The following is an 11,254-nucleotide window of genomic DNA, read 5'->3' as shown; positions in this document are numbered from 1 at the left end:
TAACTAGTCATTACCCGCTTAATTTTTGTACACACCTGAGAAAATATGTTCTTTTGCAGAAATAGTTTAGTTAGACAGTTATGAAATTGAAATATTATTTTGTAACTATAACAAAAACTAGTTCATTATCTTGAACATTTTATTTTGATCTATACTGGGTAGTTTTGTCACCATGACATTTTTTTTTTTTGTTTTCATGTTTGGCGGTATCTTTATGAGCTGTTGCTTATTTTTTTTAAATATATTAACTGGTGTTTTAATTTTTGAATATTTGTTATTATTAGTGCTATGTATACTTTGAAAGTATTATGTATAGAAACTTTGATAAAAATTTTTTACCTATTTTTCCAAGAAAGGTAAAGGAAGACATTAGCTACATTAAAAATTACAACAGCATGTTTTGTTTAATTAGTTTTGCGCTACATCAAAAAAGTTAGTGTAAACTAATAAATTACATTATTGCATGTTTATTAAGAAAAAGCTAAATGATTTACGTTTTAGGATATAAACCTGATTGAACCGGATAATAACTGTTAGGTAATGAACTAATTAGTTTAAAGCACTATGAGACGTTAACCATGCTGGTAGGAAAAATTTATACTTTTTAATTACAAGTAACGAGAATTAACTTTTTCTATTACTCATTTCTCACTGCACGCAACTTATTATTGAATTTAGCTTTAATTTCAACTCTAAAGTCGATTTTTATTTTTTTTATTTTTTTGTTATATATTCTTTAATCTAAGACGCAGACCATACTGTTTAAATTAAACATCTAAAACAATTCATTTCAATTAAAAACTACGCAACTTCAATTTAAACATACGTAATTCAAAGGTTAAATTTTCCAAAACTAATATTTTATTTACATCATTATTTAACTGTTTTTTTTTTTTTTTTGTAAAATTTTTGTTAATACTTAATGACGTTAGTACTAACTTTGGAAATTAAAATGTATAAAAAATAAAGGTTATTAATTTAAATTCAGTATCATTTGCGGATAAATAAGTCGAGTTTAGTTTAAGCCTAAGTATTTAACTTAAATAACTTTTATAGATTACTTTTTTTTAAAGACTATAGAACAAAATATTTTTTACATGTGCTGAATGCAATGGAACATTAATCTAAGTTTAAAACAGAATAAAATCAATATATATGACGTATTATAAAGCATATTAGAAGTTTACCTAGTCGGTTTTTTGCTTTGGTGATTTTTTTTTAGTTTTAATTAAACTATATCAATAAAGAAACTGGTTAAAAAACATTGCTTCTTACTTAAGTTTTTTATGTTTCAAAATATTTGCTTATTGTTTTACATTAAGACACTCTGTTCGTTGTATTCAAATTGATAGGTGAAAAATAACTTATAATGTCATTATTTTCAAAATATTTTCTTAACTTCTAAACATTTTTTTAAATTTGCTTTTTGTTAACATACGCTGTAACTTTGATAAGTTTTGTTATTTAATTTTATTCAAGCGTATTATATAGCTCTTTCAGCCAAACAGTTTGCTTAAAAATTTTTAGATATTCGATATAGTTTTCTACAGCAAATCTGAACGAACTGACTTTCGTCATTTTATAAGTTAACGATGTATAACAGCTTTTTATATATTTTATAACTTTTTATTTACACCTTTTCTATCTAATGTAAAGTATTAAATTAGTTACGAAAAACAAATTAGGTATAATGCAAGGCTAAGTAGTTTTTAGAAAATTGTTTGAAAAAGATTTTTAGTATAATAAAATACATGGTTTTTTAAATATTATTTCTAAAGTTATTAGCTTTTTATTTCTAATCGATTTTCATTGAAAGTAATTTTGTATTGTGTTCCAGAATTCGAATTTTTTTTAAACAATCTTTTTTAATTAAATAACAATAAATTGATAATAATATTCTAATTATTTTGGTCAAAAAATATGCTATTACTATAATAGAATATTGGCAAACACTAAAATACATTCTGTTTTTTGATTTAAAATAAGCCATTATAACTCTAAGAAACTATTTTAAGTATGTCAAAATTATCTTTCATGTTTCAATAAGCAGCTGCTGTATTAGCAAAAAGTTGTGACAAACAAAAACGTTGTAAATAAAAACTGCTGCTATAATAACTTATGATACAAAACACAAAAGTTTTGAAAATTATAAGATTAATTTATCTTTTAGATCTTAAAATAGCCAAAAATCACATAGAAAAAAATTTAAAGGTCTTTCAATATTCATACTTATATTTAATATTTAAAGAAAAAAAAATTAAGTTTATTTATTTTGAAAACTTTTGCAGGCTTTTCGAATGTTTTTAAACACTGTGTGAACTTTTTAAAAAACAAAACTTTTTAAACAGTACTTTTTCCTTGACAGCATAAGAAATAGTCTAAATATTTTTCGCAAACTATAAATTCCTTCTCAAATAAAAAATAAAAATAAAAGTATTAGTTTTTTATTGTCTGTATCCTAAGGTAAATATATTTTTTAAATAGCTTAAAAAGTGTTGGTTTGAGTTTTCAACAGCTTTTTTAATTAATTTTTTACATTTAAACTTAACAAATTTCTTGGCTAAACAATTTCTTAATACAGCCTTTTTTTAACTTGTATATTTAATAGTTAATAAATTACTAAATGCTCTTTAAGTATAAAAAATTTAAGGGTAGAAAAAACTGAAAGAGCAAATTTTATTTTGTACTTTTAAAAAACTGGTTGAATAATGAGCTGATCAATATTTTCGTTTAAGTGTTCAATATGAACTTAAGCATTTTTTTACTTATAACTACAAAAACTTACAAAGCTTCAGTTGTTTAAATATATTTTTTGATTAAAAACTTAGATCATGATCAACATTTATCGGCAAAAACAATACTTCTTATAAATAATTAGTTCTTAACCGTCAAAAGTAATTAAGTCAAAATAAAAATGATAAGATATTTTACATTTCAAATTAGTAGCATAAGGTAGTATTAAGCAATCACAAACTTGAAATTTTCAATTTTTTTTACGAAATTATATTTAGTGTTTTAATGTTTTACTTTTACAGCAACTTACAAAGTACTATAGTTCAAGCAGTTCAAACTTACCAAAACTTCTTCCGAAATTTACGGTGATTGAAAGTACTTTTAGAAGCATTTTTGAAATAATTCGTTTTTGTCAAAGTCTCTCATTTTCTAGTTATATATTTTTAAAGAAAACGAAGCCTTAAAACAAAATCGAAAAATTCTTAAAATTTGCAGTTCTTTATTTCTTCTTAGCTTACTGTGCTTTACATACAAAAACTAAAACTTCCTTTTGGCTTTCATTTATAATATAGTGTGCTATATTGTATTAGATTTATACTCATTAATACAGAATTACATTTGGAAAAAATATCAATGTTTGTTTAAAAATCATTCTTGAAGCTTTTTTGAAGAAGTTTTGAAAAATACAACTGTTTTAAACATTCTATATGTCATTCATTTTAAATATACTAAACAATCAATTTTTCACGTAGACTATACTTTTGTAGCTACTTTATCTATTCATAATACAATAAATGTCAAAATTTACTACCTTTAATATTTTATTATCTTTTTTATTTTATACAACTAAAAATTTTAGCTTCTATTCAAAGGCATTTTTACTGAAAAGTTTATAACTTAGAATTGTTGATTGTGGAACACTTCTACCCCTTAACAAAACTCAATCTGAGCAATACACACATTACAGTTTCTTCCTACAATGCCGTGTTGAATGCGGCGAACGAAAGCGAATCAGTTTAACAATTGACTTCCCCCAAACCGAAACCCGAATTATCAGGGAAGCAAATCATTATCCTGACACTCTTTCGTCACCTAATTCTCAAAAATAACTTTCTGAACTTACCCTGGTACACTTTTAGATGTAAAAAAACCAAAAGGCTGTTAGGAAATATCTCAACATGTTAAAATATGAAATGCTAAGGTTTTTATATAATTTAAAGATTTTAAAGTTTCTTAAATATATAAAACAATATTAAAATCAAAGTATGATAACCCTTTACGATTAAGCAAAAAACCATTAAAAAAATAGCTTAGACAATCTACGCAACTTTAATTTACAACTAGCTTCAAGACTTTTGTCCCTAGTACTTTTTACTCTGAAACTAATTGAAGTAAGTAAACAAAATAAAAGACTTATTATAACTTTTAATCTGGTTATTTTTTTACTTTTTGTAACCGCAAAATATACTCTCTAACACAATATACATATTGATACATAATTACTAAATAATATGTTCGTGTGTCGCGCTCTAGCGGTTATATTTTTTCAAACTAGTAGTAAAAGACTACATTTTAAATTTGCAGTAAACCAACTTCATACCTGCCAAAATTTATATGTATTTCTTAGTATTGTTCATCGTGCTAACACAACAATGTACAATAAAATATTTTTTTAAAATAAGCTAATCTGAGAACTTCTAAGAAATCATTTAATCAAATTTAAACTAATGCCCTATAGCTATAATTTAAAGTACTCAATTAGGTCTACAAGTTGTTTTATATTTTGGTAAACATATGGCTTAAATGTTTTGGTCTTGCTACAACTAATTTTTGTAAGTAGTGTATTTAAATAGAGTAAAAATAGAGTTAAATATTTCATTTGCGACCGGTTTCGGTGCGAAAAAATTGCGACCTTTTTAAGCAACAATAAAAAACTAGTTTTTATAAGTAGTATTTTAATAATTAGTTATAATTAAAGTCTAAAAATTGTTTGAATTTTTAAGAGCCTTACTTTGTTTGTTTTTTTTTTTGGTAGTTTTCTTATAGTTTTAGTATTTGTTGTAAAAGGCTTGTTTAATTTACTATAAAATAACTTTTTAAGGCATATAATTATTGTTACAAAAGTTTTTAATTTTTTACAAACATTTTTATCTAGCTAAAAGTTCATAGAGTTTGTCTTCATATCTAAACTATGTTTTTGCTAAACTAAAAAAACAAATAAGTTTTATACGACTGATTTGTATAGAAATTTTTGGTTTTTTTTGTTTGTTTTTGACTAATATTAAGTAATTTTAAAGTTTAAATATGACTAAACAGCTTTCTTTTTTTCAAGCATATACATACATGTATGTAAAAAAACTTACGCTGAAAAAACAAAAAATACTTTTTTTTAGAAATTTATTTTACTTACAAATACAAAACAACCTCTAAACAAAAAACGTTTTGTTATTTTCTAAAATATTTTTTAAAGAGTGAACAGAGGTTTTTCAACTTAGTTTCGTTTTAATCTATGAATATTAGCCCTTTAAAACTTGTACATACAGTTTAGTGTACAATTAAATGTGTTTCACTTAAACTTTTAACTTAAAAATTAAATAGTATTCAGAAATTTTTAGTTCAGTTCAGTTCGTATATATATATATATATATATATATATATCAAACGTTGAAGCAAAAAACGTAATTTTAACATAACTTATACGAAAAATAAGACAACATAAAAACGCTTTTATTATCAATGCATTCTTTAAAAGATTCACATTAAAGTAGCTTGATATTTGACCGGTACCCTCAAAACTATTTGCTTTAAATACTTTTGATAAAGCTTTATTGATTAAACTTGACTTAAATATTTACAGAACCTTAAAAAATATCTTAGGTTTTCATCATATTTGCACTGGTATTGTGTTTAATAAACTATAAGAAATTAATATTATGATCTAAAAACTTTATTGTTTTCAAAACCAAAAAACTAATTTCACAGCTTATTCAAAATCTACCTAAATTTACATTAAAAACCTAGTTAAAATTTACTTTACTATTTGTAGTTTTTTAAGTAAAAATTAATCTTAAATTCAACAAAATCAAACCAGACAACAAATGCGTAATTTACTAAATAAAAATATTTATAAAAAATTGCCAACTTATTATGCAACTTAAACATCAACTATTGTCCAATCATGGTTCTTCAATTAATTCGGTTTAAACCAATCAAAAAATGTTAAATTTTTTGCAAAGAAGGCGAAACATACGTGAGAATATAACTACTTGTGTGAGCAGAAATAAAAACAAAAATCACGTAACTGTTAAAGAATTTTATCTCAAACTACTTTTTCTAACTTATTAGAGTTAATGTTTTTTTCTTATTTAACCTTGCTAGTTCTTTTTTTTTTCATTTTAAGGTTTTAAATAAGTGTTTTTTTATTCATAATTAATAGCAAAGCTACTTGTGGTGTATGATTCGGTAACCGAAAGTTTTTTTTGTAAACCAGGTCTTAGGAATAATTATTTTGAGCGCTTTTTTCATAAATCAGTAAACAATATACTAAAAAGTAAAAAAAAAAAGTAGTTTAAAACTATCTACTTTTTAAGTAGTTGTAATATAACTGCTTATGTTTATAATGTACTTTAATTAAAATTGTTTTCAAAAACTTGTTCATAAAAAATACTTGTATTTATCAAAGTTTTAAAGATTTATTCATAACTTAATAAGTTCTAACTTAGTCTAATTCTTATTGTAATAACTAACGTATAAATTTTCTAGTTTAAAATGCTCATTAATACTCGTTAGAATTTTTAGAAAAATATAGAAGTATGAAACCGATTTTTTAAAGAAAGATTGCTGTACTGTGTCTGGTACTATTAGTTCAAACTTAAGTTTTACCAGTAAAAATATTACATAAAACTTCAACTAGACAGTTATAAAACACTTTTTCACCTTACATTTTATACACGACATCTATAAATCAAGTCGTAATATTTACACACATGTTGGAAATAGTATACAGTTTTATGCTTTTTATAATAAAACATCCATAAATTTTAAAACGAACTAAAGTTCTACGACTTTAATTATTAATTTTTAAGAAACTAAAGGAAATTTTCATAGCAGTGTTTTTTATATAAATTTGTTTTTAACCACACACTAAAGTTTTAATATAACTTAATTTGTGGTAATATAATGAACAAGTTTATCACTTTTTATTTCTTGGACATTTGAAAATATTTATAAGGAATTACAACGGAAAATAAACATAAGAAACAATGGAAATTGGAAATTATAACCTTTTTATTACTTGTTTTCTATGCTTTTTGAAAAACTCTAAGTATTCCAAGCAATATATATTGAATTTAAAGTAAATATAGCATAGGGGCCTTAATTTTTTTGTTATAGAATAGATAAACTTTTTTTCGAACGTAATTAATGTTTTCTAGAATGAGTTCAAACGCCGTTATACAAACTTCTAAGCTAGACTGTTATGAAACACATCATAAAAACATACATATGTGATCAATAAATCAAATAATAAAACTTTACACTTTTATAATCAATCTACATTCTGCGTGTAAAACTGTTTATTGCCTCGCAAACACATAGCATAGCAGGTGTAAGGTTACGTCGTATGTACAGGATGTAATCAATAAAAATTCGTGTATAAAAAAGCTGGGTTGAACTTCTGTTTCTCATTTGAGAAGAGTTTCTTTTATAGTGAAGTACATAACTTATTTTGGTTATAAGGCGTAGGTTTTACTAAAACAAAATGAAAATTGTTTTTGTTAGCTAACTTAGATTGTTTATTTGAATAGATTTTGTATTGCCTCTATAGGTGAAACAGAAAAGTTATTTACGTTGTTTTTAAACTAAATTTGTGTACAAGATTTACAAAACAGTATTCTGATCGTTTTTCAATTGGTTATAAAAGGCTTGAGTAGAACTTGTATTACTTACATTATAAAGAAGAAAAACTAATTGTTAACGTAACAATTTAAACAAATAAAAAGTAGATTTTGAATTTGTTTTCGTAATTAAACTAAGATTGCTTTTGAAATTTGAATACAGTTTCAATTACTTTTATGGTTAATCGTTATTTTGTTGTTTTTGATAAAGTATTAAGTAAAATAAATGTGAGTAATAAAGTTTTTCTTTTTGAATGTAAAAAAGTGTTATATAAACATTAAAAATGTATCTTATTAGCTAATAGAAGTTTTTCTTAACTTTTTAGATTACACTGAAAAAACTTCAAAGCAACAGGTACAAATGTTATGTTCAAAACTCAAGTGTTAAGTTTTTTATTATTAGTATGAGTTTAGTTTTTTTCATTTTGTTTTAAGATGAAACGATGTAAAAGTTTTTGAAAATAACAATAATAATGCTTAAGTTATAGTTCTTATTAAAGTTTGAGTGGACTTTGGTTACTAATTTTAATATATTTAACTGTTTGTAAACTTTTAGTTTAATACTTAAAATCAAAGGTAAAGCTTACGTCAAAATTTAAATAGTAATTAAGTTCCTTACTAAAAACGTTTGTGTTGTGTTTTTTTTGTATATATTTTTTCTTATGATAGTTTTGAAAATATAAGCATGTTGTTGATGTTTAAATATAATTCTCTATTTCGTAAATAAATAAAATCATTATTATAAACTATTAGGTCTTTAAAAGTTGTTAAAATAACTTTATTCAAAATTTTATTTATTATTCTATTACTTTCGAAAGTTTTTTTTGATCAATCAAATGCAAATAAGTTCATTATTACATTTTCACTAAAACCTTTATCAAGTGTCGTAAAGTAGTAATACCTCAGAAAATTATTCTTAGCTACTAAAACTTTTCTTTAATTAGAAAATGTAGCGAAGTTTATTAATAATCAAATTTTAAATTGAAAAGAACTATGAAAAAGTAATTAAAGAGATGTCCAATGAAAAACTAAAAGTGAAAAGCCTTGTTTTTTAATTTTATAAATTTCTTCATAACCTTTTTACTGTAAACTTAATTATTTATTATTCTTGAGATAATATTTTTGAGGAATGTTGTTTGTAGGCATATTAAAACGAAATTCAACAACAATATTGTCCGAATAAGGTTAAAAACAATATTGGCTGCATAAGGTTTAAAAACATCCGTACGATTAAAATATGATGTTTATGCTAACAAAAGTATAAGTTTCTTTTTTGTTTATTGCAAAGTATTAGGTCTTATGATTATATTTTAACTTAAAACAATATTAGGAAAAAAATAACTAATTTGAGCATAAATACAACGCTTATTTTGATTGTTCATTCACAAAGTATTTAACTAGTGAGTTCGACAGTTTAGACATATTTTACTTTTTTTTTCTTGATTTAATAAAACTCAAAATTGTAAGAACACACTTTTTTTTTTGATTGATATAATAAATTATTTTATTTTAGCTTTATTTTATAAAATTTTTGCACTTATTTATAATATACTCTTGTGTTTTTTTTTAATTTATGCTTAAAAATAAGACACCAGTTTTTTTAATATTATTTTAATCATTAACAAAGCTGTACTAAAATGAGAAATACGCAAAATACCTTTGTTGCTTCAGACATTACAAACACAATTAATTTAAAATTTGCATATAGCAGTTTTTTTATTTAAACTTTAAGGCATAACTTCAATTAGCTAAGTTGTTTTCAATAATGCATACTTCAGTACACTTTAAAACGTTCCGGCTCTTTTGTTAAATTGAATTATGCAAAGTAGGAAGTTGTATTTTATTTTTTAAAAGTGTCAAAACTACTAACCAGAGCGGAAAAGCTTATTATGATGCTTCCTTACTTACATTCTTTTTAGATAAAATATTTTTTTTCAATTTTCTTGCTAGACTTCTAGTTTGATATGATTAAAAATAATTATCTAGAAATAATACTTTAGGGCATGAAAAAATGAAAATAATACTTAATAAATGTAATTAAATTATACTTTAAGATACTTAACAAAGATATATCGATTTAAATTTTATAAAGTAAAAACGATTATAAGAATTTTTTTCAAGCTACGACTGTAAAAATTTTATTTATCATTTTAGGATGCTATATAGTTAGCAGAACTGAGGTTAAACTGTGTTACTTGCAAAAGAATTTCATTTTGCAAATTTTAAAAAGATAAGTTGTAAATTAGAAATATTATTATTTAAACAGCGTCTAAGTAGACGTATATTTTTATGTACATCTTTGTAACTTTTCCAAAAGGATGTATGTCTAGTAGGTGTCAATTCAAATAAAATTATAATAAATAACATTTTTCGATTAAAAACCTTAGTATTTAAATTATCTGTGGGCATGTTTTCTAAGCATACAATCTCAGAGTTATTTTTTAGGTACATACTCTTTTGTTTACCTAAACTTAAGAAAATTAACTTTTATTTCGTAATTAAATTTAATGCTACTTAATATTATTTACATTTAATATTAGTCGTATTTGTATTTCGTATTAGAAAGTATGTAAAGTGTGTAAATAAAATTAATAAATTACATGCTTAGTTGTATATTATTAATAAAATTTACATATGGAATTTAATCAAAACTTATGGAATTTTTTTATAAAGTTTCTTAACAAGTATAATATCTCGTAAATAAGTTGTGTAAGCAAAATTTTATTTTGATTTTATTAAACTAAAATACTCAAATTCTTACACAATAAAAAAACTTCTTAAAGTTTTATGAAAAAAGCGAGGCGAAATTTCTCTTTTTTTACAAGAGAAATCGTATCTGAGCAACAGATAGCAAAAGTTAACAGATGGTTTGCAAGAGTTAGAATGCGTCATATATCGAACTGCGCAATATCGCATGCTGCTATTTTTAACTCTTGTAAAATTCAATTTGTTGAAGTTTGTGTTTTATTTATAGTATTTAATTTGTTTGAGTTTCTTCGTTGTTTTTGAATTTAATAGTGGAATGATTTAATTTAATATAAAGTTTCGGGCTGTTTTAAACAAACGTTTGAAAAACTAAATTAGTTTTAGCTAATTCTGTTTATTTAATTTGCTTTTCATAACTTATGTAACTCATTTATTTTTAGATTTCAGTTTTTATTTGTTCTTTTCATTATTAAAGTCGGAGTTGTGCTAATTACTAAATGCAAAATTTGAAACTATTATATCCGTTCTTGTAGAAACAACCTTACACTTGAAAAACAAAACAAAATGAGCTGTACAGATTTTATGTTAACTGTAAATTCAGTTAAGAATAAAAGTTTGTTTAGGTAGATGCTAGACTCGTCATACGCTTACATTAAGACTTATATCAAGGCAGATTTGTTATACTTATACATAAGTCAAAAATTTACAGTTTGTATTATTTTTGAAAAGTTATATTTACTCAAGCAATACTTTGATACTGCAGTAAACAAAAAGTGTATAATTATATTAATAATAATTTATTTATGATTATTTCACGATTTTTTTTTAGTTAATTTTTCTGTTTCTTTTCGGAAATAATTTACTTCGAGTTTTTATTTATTTAAGAAATGTTATTAAATACTTAAAACTCTTTCTTATGC

This window comes from Thalia democratica, chromosome 3 (genome assembly GCF_965202585.1).
Source record: "Thalia democratica chromosome 3, ktThaDemo2.hap1.1, whole genome shotgun sequence".
In the NCBI taxonomy this organism is placed as follows: Eukaryota; Metazoa; Chordata; class Thaliacea; order Salpida; family Salpidae; genus Thalia; species Thalia democratica.
Note: the sequence above shows the minus strand (reverse complement) of the source record.